This window comes from Phyllobates terribilis, unplaced genomic scaffold, assembly GCF_046119375.1.
Source record: "Phyllobates terribilis strain yellow unplaced genomic scaffold, ASM4611937v1 Scaffold_393__1_contigs__length_1774422, whole genome shotgun sequence".
Taxonomy (NCBI): Eukaryota; Metazoa; Chordata; class Amphibia; order Anura; family Dendrobatidae; genus Phyllobates; species Phyllobates terribilis.
The window spans coordinates 1,102,200-1,120,105 of NW_027363153.1; the positions used below are offsets into that span (position 1 = coordinate 1,102,200).

At 43.3% G+C, this 17,906-nt stretch overlaps 7 non-coding genes and 2 pseudogenes across 7 annotated transcripts; all 9 read right to left on the reverse strand.

Annotated features, from left to right (window-relative positions):
- Positions 1-2,095: 2,095 nt before the first annotated feature.
- On the reverse strand, positions 2,096-2,286 carry LOC141224767 (U2 spliceosomal RNA). Its single transcript, XR_012292101.1, has one exon. It is a non-coding gene; the product is annotated as a U2 spliceosomal RNA (small nuclear RNA).
- A 1,115-nt stretch (positions 2,287-3,401) lies between these two features.
- On the reverse strand, positions 3,402-3,592 carry LOC141224768 (U2 spliceosomal RNA). The gene has a single exon (XR_012292102.1). It is a non-coding gene; the product is annotated as a U2 spliceosomal RNA (small nuclear RNA).
- A 1,115-nt stretch (positions 3,593-4,707) lies between these two features.
- LOC141225029 (U2 spliceosomal RNA) lies at positions 4,708-4,898 on the reverse strand. The gene has a single exon (XR_012292355.1). It is a non-coding gene; the product is annotated as a U2 spliceosomal RNA (small nuclear RNA).
- A 1,115-nt stretch (positions 4,899-6,013) lies between these two features.
- Positions 6,014-6,204, reverse strand: LOC141224769 (U2 spliceosomal RNA). Its single transcript, XR_012292103.1, has one exon. It is a non-coding gene; the product is annotated as a U2 spliceosomal RNA (small nuclear RNA).
- Positions 6,205-7,319: 1,115 nt separating this feature from the next.
- On the reverse strand, positions 7,320-7,510 carry LOC141224770 (U2 spliceosomal RNA). Its single transcript, XR_012292104.1, has one exon. It is a non-coding gene; the product is annotated as a U2 spliceosomal RNA (small nuclear RNA).
- Positions 7,511-8,625: 1,115 nt separating this feature from the next.
- Positions 8,626-8,812, reverse strand: LOC141224426 (U2 spliceosomal RNA). The gene has a single exon (XR_012291848.1). It is a non-coding gene; the product is annotated as a U2 spliceosomal RNA (small nuclear RNA).
- Positions 8,813-15,202: 6,390 nt separating this feature from the next.
- LOC141224513 (U2 spliceosomal RNA) lies at positions 15,203-15,418 on the reverse strand (annotated as a pseudogene).
- A 775-nt stretch (positions 15,419-16,193) lies between these two features.
- On the reverse strand, positions 16,194-16,285 carry LOC141224576 (U2 spliceosomal RNA; annotated as a pseudogene).
- Positions 16,286-17,400: 1,115 nt separating this feature from the next.
- On the reverse strand, positions 17,401-17,595 carry LOC141224514 (U2 spliceosomal RNA). Its single transcript, XR_012291915.1, has one exon. It is a non-coding gene; the product is annotated as a U2 spliceosomal RNA (small nuclear RNA).
- Between the last annotated feature and the right edge of the window lie 311 nt (positions 17,596-17,906).

Here is a 17,906-nt window from a genome sequence, read left to right on the forward strand (position 1 = left end):
ACTACCTTCACCCTGGAAGAAACTGCGGCCTCAGGTGCCACACTCTTAGGCCTCGGAGAGTTCGAGACCACCTCAGAGTATGCCCTTGCCTTGCCCTCGTTCGCACGACGAGTACAATCCTTAAAGGCATGCCCCTCCATACCACAAGCATTGCAAACAATTGGATTGGTACAGTCCTTAGCAACATGCCCACTTTGGTTGCACTTGGAGCAAACAGGCACAGCAGTACAAACCTCTTGTAAGTGTCCGTACTTCTTACATTTCCTGCAAAAAACTGGGGCCTCAGGAAAGAAGAGAATACCCCTATCTCTCCCGATAGAGAAACTTTGGGGAGGGTAATGAACACCTCCAGGCTCCGAAGAACTTTCCCCAAATCTGACAAAATATCTGTATTTGCCAGTCCATAAGTTCTCCTCGTTCATGATTTTGTGACTGTTGCTCACAAAGTCACAATGCCTCTTAAGAAAAGTCGCAATGTCATGTTCGTGCACAAAGGGATTATACATAAATATGACTAGGGGAACATCACCTTTGGAGTACAAGACTGTAAAAGTCAAACCATGCAAGGTTGGATTCTTCTCCTGCTCCCTCAACTTCTTATACAGGTTCCGGCAAGCCGCCATAGATTGTAGCACCAAGACATACCGTCCTTCTTTCCGGGATTCCTGCAGGCAGACGATGTTTTCTCTTGTCACTTCCAGGATTTTGAAGATCACCTCGTGCACCATATACGACAGATTGAAACGCTCTCTGACAGCAGCATCAACTTCAATGCGGAATGCATTGCGAACCCGATTGTCATCGGTCCCAGCATAGCGTATCTTCACGCCCATTATGATCACTCTCTCGTTCCTCCTCGTTCTCCCCCTAAAGCAGCAACCGGCTTAAGCCATCAAGATGGCGATGCCGGAAGGCCAAGGGAAAACACTCAAGGACCCCAGACAAGACACTTGGTCTTAGCCAAAAGGCCGAGAAGCGATAACCAGAATTGGTTTCAAACTACGGAGCCACCCAAGGATCCTGAAAAGTCCATTTGTGGAGATGAGCTCCTGGACTCCCGTTAAGAAGACATGTTGTCAACCTCTAGATCCCTTACATGCCTGCACTTTTCGGCTTGCTGCTGCTGCAATCCACGCGTTTTAGATCTGCATAACTCCACCTCTTTAAACACAGCACCTTCACCCCCTGCTGTTCCCACCCGCCTCAACACCATTGGAAGGGAGGAGAACCAATTAAGGCGGGGGGTGGGGTGGAACGAGCAGCTGTCTATCCTTAGCAGGAGGGCTCCTGATTACATACCTCTCCTGCTGCTGCTGCTGCTGGCTGTCCAGCAGCAGACTGAAGGTGGCTGCTGCTGTGCACAGGTATATAAAGGCTCAGAGCCTATTATGACACGCGCAGCCAGCGTTCCATTGCCACATTCCATCTACTGCAGGCAGGATACCTGGCTGGCTGAATGTCGCTGAGAAGCTCACAGAGACCGCCATAAGCAACAGTTTAACAGAATGCCACAGACTAATCAACCAAACTTTTTGGGTTGGGTTCTCTTTTATAGTCTGCAGGCATTAAATGAAAGAAGTCAGTGTTCCAGCAGAAGGAGACAACGTTTCAGAAAAGGCATTGTAGCAAACCAAAAAAGAAATTTTAAGCGCAGCAGAGTAACCAGCGCACATACCTGTTAGCTCAGGTGAGTTTAAAAGGCTGCTGTTGATAACAAGGGCATTTGCTAAATAGATGGTGTGTGTGCAACAATATACTGAAAGGTCAATTATATTGTGCAGCTTATCTCACCACCTGTAGTTATTTAGGTGAAAGCTCCAAAATGCTTGCCTAATATGTCTGTTTATCCAAAAGGAAGTAAAAAGGGAGAGCTAGAAAGATAGCATTGCATCACATTACATGGCAATGCAATGCACAGTTGCTGAAGTTGAACCAAAATGAGCTTGTAATCTGGCTTCTGCAACTTTGAACATGAAAAATCCAATGAGGAGAAGAAAAGCAAAGCCAAAGAGTCCATCCCAAAATCCGACAAACAAGCAAAATGAACAAAAAACATTGAATTCAATTCTTTCTGATTTTAGAAACTGCATTAAAGAAGGGGTGCACCGGTCCTGGAGATACTGCAATACCAGGTCAATGCGTGGAGTGGACAGAGCAAGCTCTTTTTCCATCTCCCTGTTCTAAAAATCCATTTAATATATGGTCCCCAGATAGGGGACGTATCAGATATTAAACTGATAAGAACAGATACTACACTTGATCTTAGCCAAAAGGCCGAGAAGCGATAACCAGAATTGGTTTCAAACTACGGAGCCACCCAAGGATCCTGAAAAGTCCATTTGTGGAGATGAGCTCCTGGACTCCCGTTAAGAAGACATGTTGTCAACCTCTAGATCCCTTACATGCCTGCACTTTTCGGCTTGCTGCTGCTGCAATCCACGCGTTTTAGATCTGCATAACTCCACCTCTTTAAACACAGCACCTTCACCCCCTGCTGTTCCCACCCGCCTCAACACCGTTGGAAGGGAGGAGAACCAATTAAGGCGGGGGGTGGGGTGGAACGAGCAGCTGTCTACCCTTAGCAGGAGGGCTCCTGATTACATACCTCTCCTGCTGCTGCTGCTGCTGGCTGTCCAGCAGCAGACTGAAGGTGGCTGCTGCTGTGCACAGGTATATAAAGGCTCAGAGCCTATTATGACACGCGCAGCCAGCGTTCCATTGCCACATTCCATCTACTGCAGGCAGGATACCTGGCTGGCTGAATGTCGCTGAGAAGCTCACAGAGACCGCCATAAGCAACAGTTTAACAGAATGCCACAGACTAATCAACCAAACTTTTTGGGTTGGGTTCTCTTTTATAGTCTGCAGGCATTAAATGAAAGAAGTCAGTGTTCCAGCAGAGGGAGACAACGTTTCAGAAAAGGCATTGTAGCAAACCAAAAAAGAAATTTTAAGCGCAGCAGAGTAACCAGCGCACATACCTGTTAGCTCAGGTGAGTTTAAAAGGCTGCTGTTGATAACAAGGGCATTTGCTAAATAGATGGTGTGTGTGCAACAATATACTGAAAGGTCAATTATATTGTGCAGCTTATCTCACCACCTGTAGTTATTTAGGTGAAAGCTCCAAAATGCTTGCCTAATATGTCTGTTTATCCAAAAGGAAGTAAAAAGGGAGAGCTAGAAAGATAGCATTGCATCACATTACATGGCAATGCAATGCACAGTTGCTGAAGTTGAACCAAAATGAGCTTGTAATCTGGCTTCTGCAACTTTGAACATGAAAAATCCAATGAGGAGAAGAAAAGCAAAGCCAAAGAGTCCATCCCAAAATCCGACAAACAAGCAAAATGAACAAAAAACATTGAATTCAATTCTTTCTGATTTTAGAAACTGCATTAAAGAAGGGGTGCACCGGTCCTGGAGATACTGCAATACCAGGTCAATGCGTGGAGTGGACAGAGCAAGCTCTTTTTCCATCTCCCTGTTCTAAAAATCCATTTAATATATGGTCCCCAGATAGGGGACGTATCAGATATTAAACTGATAAGAACAGATACTACACTTGATCTTAGCCAAAAGGCCGAGAAGCGATAACCAGAATTGGTTTCAAACTACGGAGCCACCCAAGGATCCTGAAAAGTCCATTTGTGGAGATGAGCTCCTGGACTCCCGTTAAGAAGACATGTTGTCAACCTCTAGATCCCTTACATGCCTGCACTTTTCGGCTTGCTGCTGCTGCAATCCACGCGTTTTAGATCTGCATAACTCCACCTCTTTAAACACAGCACCTTCACCCCCTGCTGTTCCCACCCGCCTCAACACCGTTGGAAGGGAGGAGAACCAATTAAGGCGGGGGGTGGGGTGGAACGAGCAGCTGTCTACCCTTAGCAGGAGGGCTCCTGATTACATACCTCTCCTGCTGCTGCTGCTGCTGGCTGTCCAGCAGCAGACTGAAGGTGGCTGCTGCTGTGCACAGGTATATAAAGGCTCAGAGCCTATTATGACACGCGCAGCCAGCGTTCCATTGCCACATTCCATCTACTGCAGGCAGGATACCTGGCTGGCTGAATGTCGCTGAGAAGCTCACAGAGACCGCCATAAGCAACAGTTTAACAGAATGCCACAGACTAATCAACCAAACTTTTTGGGTTGGGTTCTCTTTTATAGTCTGCAGGCATTAAATGAAAGAAGTCAGTGTTCCAGCAGAGGGAGACAACGTTTCAGAAAAGGCATTGTAGCAAACCAAAAAATAAATTTTAAGCGCAGCAGAGTAACCAGCGCACATACCTGTTAGCTCAGGTGAGTTTAAAAGGCTGCTGTTGATAACAAGGGCATTTGCTAAATAGATGGTGTGTGTGCAACAATATACTGAAAGGTCAATTATATTGTGCAGCTTATCTCACCACCTGTAGTTATTTAGGTGAAAGCTCCAAAATGCTTGCCTAATATGTCTGTTTATCCAAAAGGAAGTAAAAAGGGAGAGCTAGAAAGATAGCATTGCATCACATTACATGGCAATGCAATGCACAGTTGCTGAAGTTGAACCAAAATGAGCTTGTAATCTGGCTTCTGCAACTTTGAACATGAAAAATCCAATGAGGAGAAGAAAAGCAAAGCCAAAGAGTCCATCCCAAAATCCGACAAACAAGCAAAATGAACAAAAATCATTGAATTCAATTCTTTCTGATTTTAGAAACTGCATTAAAGAAGGGGTGCACCGGTCCTGGAGATACTGCAATACCAGGTCAATGCGTGGAGTGGACAGAGCAAGCTCTTTTTCCATCTCCCTGTTCTAAAAATCCATTTAATATATGGTCCCCAGATAGGGGACGTATCAGATATTAAACTGATAAGAACAGATACTACACTTGATCTTAGCCAAAAGGCCGAGAAGTGATAACCAGAATTGGTTTCAAACTACGGAGCCACCCAAGGATCCTGAAAAGTCCATTTGTGGAGATGAGCTCCTGGACTCCCGTTAAGAAGACATGTTGTCAACCTCTAGATCCCTTACATGCCTGCACTTTTCGGCTTGCTGCTGCTGCAATCCACGCGTTTTAGATCTGCATAACTCCACCTCTTTAAACACAGCACCTTCACCCCCTGCTGTTCCCACCCGCCTCAACACCGTTGGAAGGGAGGAGAACCAATTAAGGCGGGGGGTGGGGTGGAACGAGCAGCTGTCTACCCTTAGCAGGAGGGCTCCTGATTACATACCTCTCCTGCTGCTGCTGCTGCTGGCTGTCCAGCAGCAGACTGAAGGTGGCTGCTGCTGTGCACAGGTATATAAAGGCTCAGAGCCTATTATGACACGCGCAGCCAGCGTTCCATTGCCACATTCCATCTACTGCAGGCAGGATACCTGGCTGGCTGAATGTCGCTGAGAAGCTCACAGAGACCGCCATAAGCAACAGTTTAACAGAATGCCACAGACTAATCAACCAAACTTTTTGGGTTGGGTTCTCTTTTATAGTCTGCAGGCATTAAATGAAAGAAGTCAGTGTTCCAGCAGAAGGAGACAACGTTTCAGAAAAGGCATTGTAGCAAACCAAAAAATAAATTTTAAGCGCAGCAGAGTAACCAGCGCACATACCTGTTAGCTCAGGTGAGTTTAAAAGGCTGCTGTTGATAACAAGGGCATTTGCTAAATAGATGGTGTGTGTGCAACAATATACTGAAAGGTCAATTATATTGTGCAGCTTATCTCACCACCTGTAGTTATTTAGGTGAAAGCTCCAAAATGCTTGCCTAATATGTCTGTTTATCCAAAAGGAAGTAAAAAGGGAGAGCTAGAAAGATAGCATTGCATCACATTACATGGCAATGCAATGCACAGTTGCTGAAGTTGAACCAAAATGAGCTTGTAATCTGGCTTCTGCAACTTTGAACATGAAAAATCCAATGAGGAGAAGAAAAGCAAAGCCAAAGAGTCCATCCCAAAATCCGACAAACAAGCAAAATGAACAAAAAACATTGAATTCAATTCTTTCTGATTTTAGAAACTGCATTAAAGAAGGGGTGCACCGGTCCTGGAGATACTGCAATACCAGGTCAATGCGTGGAGTGGACAGAGCAAGCTCTTTTTCCATCTCCCTGTTCTAAAAATCCATTTAATATATGGTCCCCAGATAGGGGACGTATCAGATATTAAACTGATAAGAACAGATACTACACTTGATCTTAGCCAAAAGGCCGAGAAGCGATAACCAGAATTGGTTTCAAACTACGGAGCCACCCAAGGATCCTGAAAAGTCCATTTGTGGAGATGAGCTCCTGGACTCCCGTTAAGAAGACATGTTGTCAACCTCTAGATCCCTTACATGCCTGCACTTTTCGGCTTGCTGCTGCTGCAATCCACGCGTTTTAGATCTGCATAACTCCACCTCTTTAAACACAGCACCTTCACCCCCTGCTGTTCCCACCCGCCTCAACACCGTTGGAAGGGAGGAGAACCAATTAAGGCGGGGGGTGGGGTGGAACGAGCAGCTGTCTACCCTTAGCAGGAGGGCTCCTGATTACATACCTCTCCTGCTGCTGCTGCTGCTGGCTGTCCAGCAGCAGACTGAAGGTGGCTGCTGCTGTGCACAGGTATATAAAGGCTCAGAGCCTATTATGACACGCGCAGCCAGCGTTCCATTGCCACATTCCATCTACTGCAGGCAGGATACCTGGCTGGCTGAATGTCGCTGAGAAGCTCACAGAGACCGCCATAAGCAACAGTTTAACAGAATGCCACAGACTAATCAACCAAACTTTTTGGGTTGGGTTCTCTTTTATAGTCTGCAGGCATTAAATGAAAGAAGTCAGTGTTCCAGCAGAAGGAGACAACGTTTCAGAAAAGGCATTGTAGCAAACCAAAAAAGAAATTTTAAGCGCAGCAGAGTAACCAGCGCACATACCTGTTAGCTCAGGTGAGTTTAAAAGGCTGCTGTTGATAACAAGGGCATTTGCTAAATAGATGGTGTGTGTGCAACAATTTACTGAAAGGTCAATTATATTGTGCAGCTTATCTCACCACCTGTAGTTATTTAGGTGAAAGCTCCAAAATGCTTGCCTAATATGTCTGTTTATCCAAAAGGAAGTAAAAAGGGAGAGCTAGAAAGATAGCATTGCATCACATTACATGGCAATGCAATGCACAGTTGCTGAAGTTGAACCAAAATGAGCTTGTAATCTGGCTTCTGCAACTTTGAACATGAAAAATCCAATGAGGAGAAGAAAAGCAAAGCCAAAGAGTCCATCCCAAAATCCGACAAACAAGCAAAATGAACAAAAAACATTGAATTCAATTCTTTCTGATTTTAGAAAATGCATTAAAGAAGGGGTGCACCGGTCCTGGAGATACTGCAATACCAGGTCAATGCGTGGAGTGGACAGAGCAAGCTCTTTTTCCATCTCCCTGTTCTAAAAATCCATTTAATATATGGTCCCCAGATAGGGGACGTATCAGATATTAAACTGATAAGAACAGATACTACACTTGATCTTAGCCAAAAGGCCGAGAAGCGATAACCAGAATTGGTTTCAAACTACGGAGCCACCCAAGGATCCTGAAAAGTCCATTTGTGGAGATGAGCTCCTGGACTCCCGTTAAGAAGACATGTTGTCAACCTCTAGATCCCTTACATGCCTGCACTTTTCGGCTTGCTGCTGCTGCAATCCACGCGTTTTAGATCTGCATAACTCCACCTCTTTAAACACAGCACCTTCACCCCCTGCTGTTCCCACCCGCCTCAACACCGTTGGAAGGGAGGAGAACCAATTAAGGCGGGGGGTGGGGTGGAACGAGCAGCTGTCTACCCTTAGCAGGAGGGCTCCTGATTACATACCTCTCCTGCTGCTGCTGCTGCTGGCTGTCCAGCAGCAGACTGAAGGTGGCTGCTGCTGTGCACAGGTATATAAAGGCTCAGAGCCTATTATGACACGCGCAGCCAGCGTTCCATTGCCACATTCCATCTACTGCAGGCAGGATACCTGGCTGGCTGAATGTCGCTGAGAAGCTCACAGAGACCGCCATAAGCAACAGTTTAACAGAATGCCACAGACTAATCAACCAAACTTTTTGGGTTGGGTTCTCTTTTATAGTCTGCAGGCATTAAATGAAAGAAGTCAGTGTTCCAGCAGAGGGAGACAACGTTTCAGAAAAGGCATTGTAGCAAACCAAAAAAGAAATTTTAAGCGCAGCAGAGTAACCAGCGCACATACCTGTTAGCTCAGGTGAGTTTAAAAGGCTGCTGTTGATAACAAGGGCATTTGCTAAATAGATGGTGTGTGTGCAACAATATACTGAAAGGTCAATTATATTGTGCAGCTTATCTCACCACCTGTAGTTATTTAGGTGAAAGCTCCAAAATGCTTGCCTAATATGTCTGTTTATCCAAAAGGAAGTAAAAAGGGAGAGCTAGAAAGATAGCATTGCATCACATTACATGGCAATGCAATGCACAGTTGCTGAAGTTGAACCAAAATGAGCTTGTAATCTGGCTTCTGCAACTTTGAACATGAAAAATCCAATGAGGAGAAGAAAAGCAAAGCCAAAGAGTCCATCCCAAAATCCGACAAACAAGCAAAATGAACAAAAAACATTGAATTCAATTCTTTCTGATTTTAGAAACTGCATTAAAGAAGGGGTGCACCGGTCCTGGAGATACTGCAATACCAGGTCAATGCGTGGAGTGGACAGAGCAAGCTCTTTTTCCATCTCCCTGTTCTAAAAATCCATTTAATATATGGTCCCCAGATAGGGGACGTATCAGATATTAAACTGATAAGAACAGATTTTTTTTAATTTGGCTATCCCCTGCAGAGGGATAAAACCGTTTATTAAAACTTTAACAAATTACAAGCATAATTACACAAATACCAAACGTTAAAAGACAAATGAAATTTACAAAACAAAAAAATACAAAGATTTTAAATAATTAGGTTCCATTGGTCAACAAGCCATTTTTTGGAAATATGTACATTCTTCTTTTTGTCAATTAAATAATAAGTATACATTTCACATAAACATAAACTTAAAACATCATTCACTGATAAAACATCTTGTTTAAAAATAGCAATGTTGCGCGCTTTCCAGAGAGATGACTTGGCGCAGTTCACTGTCTTCCAAGCCATTGTGTACTGGTCCATTGTGGGGCATTCCATAAGTCCGTATAGCACAGTTTTATATGTAAAGTCCTTGAGGTCTGCCACCCTTTCCAGTAGGGGGAGCAGTCTTCTCCAGAAATCCTTTGCAAAATTACATGTCCATAATAGATGTTCCACCGTTTCCTCGTCTTGGCATCCGGTTCTTTGGCAGATGGCAGACCTCACAAATCCTCTTCTGTATTGGAATGCCCGGCAAGGAAGACAGCGGTGCATGCAACTCCAAGCCAGATCTCTCTGTTCATTAAAAAGATAAAAAACGTTAATCATTTTCCAGATAGACATAGATTTGTCATCATCATATCTGTCAACATTACATATTTCCTCACTTTTACGTATTTCTTTATTTAGTTTCTTACTATTTCTTAATTCCTCTATTTTCTTAGTCCCTAAATTAAAATCGGACACTATTTTCCTTAAAATCTCATAATGCGTCGACAAATTAAAAGCATGGGGCACAGATATATTAACTTCATACCATCCAAACTTTCTCATAAAAAATCCTGTATTAAAACGCATAAAAAAGGACCAATAGTGATTCTTAAAAAGGGCATTAAAACAGTAAACGAACAGATGGATTAAAAGAAACCTATTAAAATCTGGAAAATCTTTACCACCTTTTACTTTTGATTTCATCACGATTTCTCTTTTCAGCTTTTCCATTTTTGAGTTCCAAAAGAAGGTAAAACAGGTTTTGGTTATCTTTTTTAAAACATTAACAGGCGGGGGGAAAACCATGCTAAGATACAATAAAAGAGGTAAAATCACCATCTTTAAAACCAATACTTTACCCTCCATTGTAAGTCTCCTCATGTTCCACATACATATTTTCGTATTTACTTTCTGTGTAACTGTTTCCCAACTATTATAACCATCATTATTTTCAGTGAATGATATACCTAAAATGGAAATGGATTCGGAGACATTAATTGGTACATCACGTAAAATCATCCCCCCAACACTTAAAATGTTACACTTATTAAAATTGATTTTAAAACCAGAAGCTAGGCAAAAGGATTGCACTTGATGGAGAGTGGCCGTAAGTGATGGTGCATCTGTACACAAGACCGCCACGTCATCCATGTAGCCTACAACCTTGGCCTCCAAACCACCGCTTCCAGGCAGAGGGACACCGCATATCTGTTTATTTTGGCGTATTGCACATAACATTGGTTCCAGTGCACAGATAAACAGTAAGGGGGACAGAGGGCATCCCTGTTTCACCCCTGACCGTAAAAATACCTCTTGTGTCTTAAAACCATTCACTAAAATCTTACTTGTACAATCCTTGTAAAATGCTTTAAGCGATAGTAAAAACCCTTCTGGTATGCCCATTTTCTCTAAAACTTTAAAAAGATAAAAGTGTGAGACACGGTCAAATGCTTTTTCAAAATCAATAGATAAAATCGCCATTTTCCCCTTTCTGTCTTTCACATCCTCAATACAGTCTTTCACTAAATTCAGATTGTCCCATATACTGCGCCCCGGCACCCCACACACTTGATTAGAATGAATAACTTTGCTGATGACTTCTTTTAGACGATTTGCACAAATTTTAGCCATTATTTTATAGTCACAATTTAAAAGTGTTATTGGTCTCCAGTTTTCTAATTTTGATTTATCACCTTTTTTATATAGGAGGGAGACTTCACCTTTCTTCCAGGAATTTAATAAAACCTTATTATTAAAAACCTCAGTAAACAAATAAAACAAATCATCTTTTAAAATATCATAAAAACATATATAAAATTCTATTGGGATGCCATCAGGACCAGGGACCTTTCCAGTTTTAAAACTTTTAATAGTTTTTAACACTTCTTGTTCCGTTAAAACTTGGGATAAAAACTCTTGGGATGCGGGATCTAAAACAGCTGTTAGTCCTTGCAGCGAATCATCCATTAATTTATTATCTATATTTTTTCAATTAAAAAGATTAGAAAAAAAAACCTCAACTTTACCCAGCATATTTTTTATATTATTCTCACCATCTATATGGTCAATTATCACTTTTTCTTTTTTATTTTTCCTAAAAAAATATCTGGAACACTTTTCATTTTCTTCTATATGTTGTACTCTAGAACGAAAAATTATCTCTTTTCCTTTTTGTTCTAGCCATTTTGAAATCTCTTCTTTTAAGTTTGAAATATCAACTTGTACATCTATCCCATTGTCTCTGAGCTTAAATAATGTTTGTAGGCGGGTATTTAAAATTCTATATTCTTCATATTTTTCTTTGGCTCTACATATACTCTTTTTAATAAAAAAGTCTTTTATTTTTACTTTCATTCTATCCCACCATACACTCATAGTCTCATTTGTTTTTTTCCCTTTTCTACATTTCCTATAAAACTCAATAAAATCTGATAAAATCTGCGGGTCGGTTAAAAGGGATACGTTCATTTTCCAGCTTTTCTTACCACATTTTTTGTTGTCATTTACTTTTATGGTAAAGGATAAAAGTTTATGGTCTGAAAATATATTAGTTAAAACTTCACATTTGGCAGGTATTGTTTTATCTGAACCAAAAATAAAATCAATCCTAGAGCTACAATTAGCATTGCTCCAAGTGAAACCGGCGTCCTCTGGGCTGTCACTATGACACTCTTTATATATGTCTATCAATTTAGCATCTTTGACTATATCATGTAGCATACCTGAGGTTTTATCGTAGTTCCTGCTTACAGAGCTGGAGCGCCGGTTTTCACCTTTTAAAACACAATTAAAATCCCCTGCTAAGATAAAAGGTTCAGAGTTATTAATAAATAATGGTAAAAGATCAAGCATTTCGGCTCTTTCATTTTTCTCTGGGGATCCATAAAAATTTAAAAACTGCCATCTAATACCATCAATAAAAGCTTTCACTAATAAAATACGACCTGGTAAAATTTCCTGAATAAAATCAATTAAAACGTTCCCTTTAAAAAGTATGGCTACACCCGCTGATCCTGCAGCATTCGATCCGGACCAGACAGATGGCCCACACTTCCACTCATCTTTATATTTTTGATATGACATTTCATGTGGGATATTACATTCTTGCAGAAAAAATACAGATGCAGTAAAACACGTAAAAAAATTAAAAAGAGCAGTTCTTCTCGTGTTAGATTTTATGCCTCTCACGTTGAGGGAAATACCTTTGAGTTCAGCCATCATTAGAAAATGTAAAAATTTTACTTAGGTAACTAAGAGCAACGGATTTACCTGTCCGATGAACCTGATCAGACCACTGGGCTTGCGCCTCCCTCCTCATCTGATAGTATCGTCACGAGAGTCTCCGTGGAGGAGGAAAGATTACCACATTTATATAAACCCGACGCTACACTGGCATAGCTCGGAGGGCTGGCTGGCAGAACCCGCTGGGTCTCCATTGGCTGGCCATGCAGTTCCTCATCAGGTGGGTCCCCGAGGGGTTCCGCCGCCCCTGTTTGACCTGTAGAAGGTCGTCCTATAGGAGGAGGTTGCGCACAAGGCAGAGCCTCTGACTCTTCAGAGGCAGCAAGATCCCGGTCCCCACCTGTAGCAGCGGAGACCGAAACCCCTGAGGGTCCAGCGTCCACGTCCCCTTCTGGAGAAGTGTCCATCTGTTCACCTCCTGCTGCCTCCTCCGAACCACCCTTTTTCTTTTTCTTAGGACCCACCTTTATCCACTCAGCGCCCTCAGCCCTAGGAGACTCAGACTGGGCATGGGCTTCTGTGTCGGCCTTTTGCCGGTCCCTTTTGACCTTACCAGTAGTGCCCTTCTGCTCCTTCTCAGCCCTCCTTTTGGACTCCTGCAGGTCCTGCAGCCAGGTTTTGGGATTTGGTATTTTACCTGTCATAGACTCTGGAGACACTTCACTATTTGGTACGCCCTTATTGTCTCCAGAGGCTCCAGGTTGTTGTTCCTCCTCCTGAAGGGTGGTCTGATCTTTTGGTCCTTGGTCGGACGTCTTGGACTTCCCCTTTTGCTCATCTTCCCGAAATCTGTGAGGGCAAGAAAAATAAAAGTGACCTGGAGTCTGGCAAAAACTGCATTTCTTTTCCTTAGGGCATTCTTTTGTCTCATGTTCTTCACTAGCACAATTTCTACATGATACATGACAGTTTTCTTTTGAATGACCATAGCGCCCACAATTTCTGCAATATACTGGCATCCCAGAAAAGAAGAAATCCCCATTTGTTTGCCCAATTTTGAAACGGGCAGGGGGGAGCCGTATACCACCTGGTGTATTTGGATCTCTTGTACACTTCACAAGGAATTTCCACTTAGATGTCCATATGTTATATTCGTTTAATATCTTCCCAATACATTTAACACTTTTAAAATAAATTGCTAGAAATGACATTACTTCTGGAGCAGAAACAAAGGGCGAAAATACTTTTACAATAACCAGTCTTACCTCATCCAGGACGTGCTCAACAATTTGTATCCCTTTCAAAACAGGACTATTTTCAACTTTTTTTAACTTTTCTAGTACATCTCTAAAAATACCTTCTCCGGTGAATGTGATGTCATAGTCACCTCTTCTGGGATAATCCTGGATGGAGAGAATTACATTCCTTTGTACGCCAAGAAGGTTCCTGAGCACGTCCTGGACTACATACCCTAATTTTCTCATATCCGAGCCACCCGCCGTGAAGTGAACTCGGATAGAGTTTTTTAGCCTCGCATAAAGAGGCACGAGGTTAGGATCAACCTCCATGGAAAAACGCAACAAGGTTGCAAATTGCAGCCGCTTGCAATCTGCGCTCCCAGTGTTCTTGCAGCGAAAAACACCTGGAAGCTGGGGGATCGCAACTCGTTACCCTGGGACTAAGCCCTCTCCCTAATAGCAGCAAGCAGGTTAAGTCCACCAAAGTGGACGATCCTGCCAGGCCAAGGAGAGGGGTACCCGAGTGCCCTTCAACCACAATCTCCTGCAATAAAGCACTTGATCGTAGCCAAAAGGCCGAGAAGCGATAACCAGAATTGGTTTCAAACTACGGAGCCACCCAAGGATCCTGAAAAGTCCATTTGTGGAGATGAGCTCCTGGACTCCCGTTAAGAAGACATGTTGTCAACCTCTAGATCCCTTACATGCCTGCACTTTTCGGCTTGCTGCTGCTGCAATCCACGCGTTTTAGATCTGCATAACTCCACCTCTTTAAACACAGCACCTTCACCCCCTGCTGTTCCCACCCGCCTCAACACCGTTGGAAGGGAGGAGAACCAATTAAGGCGGGGGGTGGGGTGGAACGAGCAGCTGTCTACCCTTAGCAGGAGGGCTCCTGATTACATACCTCTCCTGCTGCTGCTGCTGCTGGCTGTCCAGCAGCAGACTGAAGGTGGCTGCTGCTGTGCACAGGTATATAAAGGCTCAGAGCCTATTATGACACGCGCAGCCAGCGTTCCATTGCCACATTCCATCTACTGCAGGCAGGATACCTGGCTGGCTGAATGTCGCTGAGAAGCTCACAGAGACCGCCATAAGCAACAGTTTAACAGAATGCCACAGACTAATCAACCAAACTTTTTGGGTTGGGTTCTCTTTTATAGTCTGCAGGCATTAAATGAAAGAAGTCAGTGTTCCAGCAGAGGGAGACAACGTTTCAGAAAAGGCATTGTAGCAAACCAAAAAAGAAATTTTAAGCGCAGCAGAGTAACCAGCGCACATACCTGTTAGCTCAGGTGAGTTTAAAAGGCTGCTGTTGATAACAAGGGCATTTGCTAAATAGATGGTGTGTGTGCAACAATATACTGAAAGGTCAATTATATTGTGCAGCTTATCTCACCACCTGTAGTTATTTAGGTGAAAGCTCCAAAATGCTTGCCTAATATGTCTGTTTATCCAAAAGGAAGTAAAAAGGGAGAGCTAGAAAGATAGCATTGCATCACATTACATGGCAATGCAATGCACAGTTGCTGAAGTTGAACCAAAATGAGCTTGTAATCTGGCTTCTGCAACTTTGAACATGAAAAATCCAATGAGGAGAAGAAAAGCAAAGCCAAAGAGTCCATCCCAAAATCCGACAAACAAGCAAAATGAACAAAAAACATTGAATTCAATTCTTTCTGATTTTAGAAACTGCATTAAAGAAGGGGTGCACCGGTCCTGGAGATACTGCAATACCAGGTCAATGCGTGGAGTGGACAGAGCAAGCTCTTTTTCCATCTCCCTGTTCTAAAAATCCATTTAATATATGGTCCCCAGATAGGGGACGTATCAGATATTAAACTGATAAGAACAGATTTTTTTTTTTTTTTTTTTTTTTTTTTTTTTTTTAAAGCCCGAATTCGTGTACAAAACCCGAGTGCGCTTAAAAAAGTGACAAGTGCCACAAAAAAAGTGCACTAGGATGCTGGTCTTCTTGAAACCCTCTCCAAAAGGAGAAGGGTCCCCCAAACCATTCCCCGTCCCTCCGAGCCAAAAGGCCACAGCGAGGAACAGGGACAAAAAGCCACCTCCAGCCGAAGCCAGAGGCGACCCAATCTTACCCCCAGCACCTGCCCGAGTTCTCACCCGAGCAAGGCACTGGGAGCCAAAGACTGTGCTCCCCTCCCGGAAGAGGGGAGCCAACAACGCTCTCCTCCCGAAAGAGGAGAGCCAGGGGGGTTCAGGGGGGAGCGGAACCTGATGGCCACACACTCCCCCCCTAGACCTGCCAAGAGAGGAACCCGTAAGGGAACCGCATCCCGACAAAATCCTAGTAGGACGTGACACACGTGAATAAGTGGACACACAGTGACAAAGAAATTAAATAAATAGTGAAGGTTTCACAGTATAATACTGCCCGGACCTTCGACCGGGAATTGAAAAATTCCCCATCCTAAGGCCAGAAGGCCCGGAATAAGGGTGTGTGCGAAGAAAGAAAATTTGAAGTGCTTGTGCAAATGTGCCATAAACTCAAGTGGGGTTCCCAATCCCAGTGAGTTAAGGCACCCCAGGGTCACCACTCCTGGGGCACTTCACACTTCGGGCTTTCGATCTTCCCCGGCCCAATGGCGTCGATCCTGGGGGGCCATGCTTTCCACCAGATGACTATATTAGCCACCTGGCGTACTAACAAGCGCCTAAACCCCAGTGTGCATAATGTATCAATCTACTAGGGCGGCCAACATCCAAAACCGCCTTTTCGAAAGATACTACACTTGATCTTAGCCAAAAGGCCGAGAAGCGATAACCAGAATTGGTTTCAAACTACGGAGCCACCCAAGGATCCTGAAAAGTCCATTTGTGGAGATGAGCTCCTGGACTCCCGTTAAGAAGACATGTTGTCAACCTCTAGATCCCTTACATGCCTGCACTTTTCGGCTTGCTGCTGCTGCAATCCACGCGTTTTAGATCTGCATAACTCCACCTCTTTAAACACAGCACCTTCACCCCCTGCTGTTCCCACCCGCCTCAACACCGTTGGAAGGGAGGAGAACCAATTAAGGCGGGGGGTGGGGTGGAACGAGCAGCTGTCTACCCTTAGCAGGAGGGCTCCTGATTACATACCTCTCCTGCTGCTGCTGCTGCTGGCTGTCCAGCAGCAGACTGAAGGTGGCTGCTGCTGTGCACAGGTATATAAAGGCTCAGAGCCTATTATGACACGCGCAGCCAGCGTTCCATTGCCACATTCCATCTACTGCAGGCAGGATACCTGGCTGGCTGAATGTCGCTGAGAAGCTCACAGAGACCGCCATAAGCAACAGTTTAACAGAATGCCACAGACTAATCAACCAAACTTTTTGGGTTGGGTTCTCTTTTATAGTCTGCAGGCATTAAATGAAAGAAGTCAGTGTTCCAGCAGAGGGAGACAACGTTTCAGAAAAGGCATTGTAGCAAACCAAAAAAGAAATTTTAAGCGCAGCAGAGTAACCAGCGCACATACCTGTTAGCTCAGGTGAGTTTAAAAGGCTGCTGTTGATAACAAGGGCATTTGCTAAATAGATGGTGTGTGTGCAACAATATACTGAAAGGTCAATTATATTGTGCAGCTTATCTCACCACCTGTAGTTATTTAGGTGAAAGCTCCAAAATGCTTGCCTAATATGTCTGTTTATCCAAAAGGAAGTAAAAAGGGAGAGCTAGAAAGATAGCATTGCATCACATTACATGGCAATGCAATGCACAGTTGCTGAAGTTGAACCAAAATGAGATTGTAATCTGGCTTCTGCAACTTTGAACATGAAAAATCCAATGAGGAGAAGAAAAGCAAAGCCAAAGAGTCCATCCCAAAATCCGACAAACAAGCAAAATGAACAAAAAACATTGAATTCAATTCTTTCTGATTTTAGAAACTGCATTAAAGAAGGGGTGCACCGGTCCTGGAGATACTGCAATACCAGGTCAATGCGTGGAGTGGACAGAGCAAGCTCTTTTTCCATCTCCCTGTTCTAAAAATCCATTTAATATATGGTCCCCAGATAGGGGACGTATCAGATATTAAACTGATAAGAACAGATTTTTTTTTTTTTTTTTTTTTTTTTTTTTTTTCCACTCAGATTACAAGTCCCATATTTACCATTTCATGCTTTGCAATGATTTCCAAATGGTATTAGGTTGTTATCCATCATTGTGGGTCATATATCCATTTTTCCAATCTTATTTTATATATATACGTTTATATTATCACAATACAGTTATTCCATATTCTTTACATCACAACATTACAATCTTTACCATTACGATTTAAGGCAACATTCCTCTCTTCAGGCCATATGCTGCCAAGGCATTCAAAAGCCTTCCATCCAGAAACCGACCATCCCAAGCTTCTTCTACCTCTTTAGCCAACGACTGAGGTATTCTGTAAGTTGA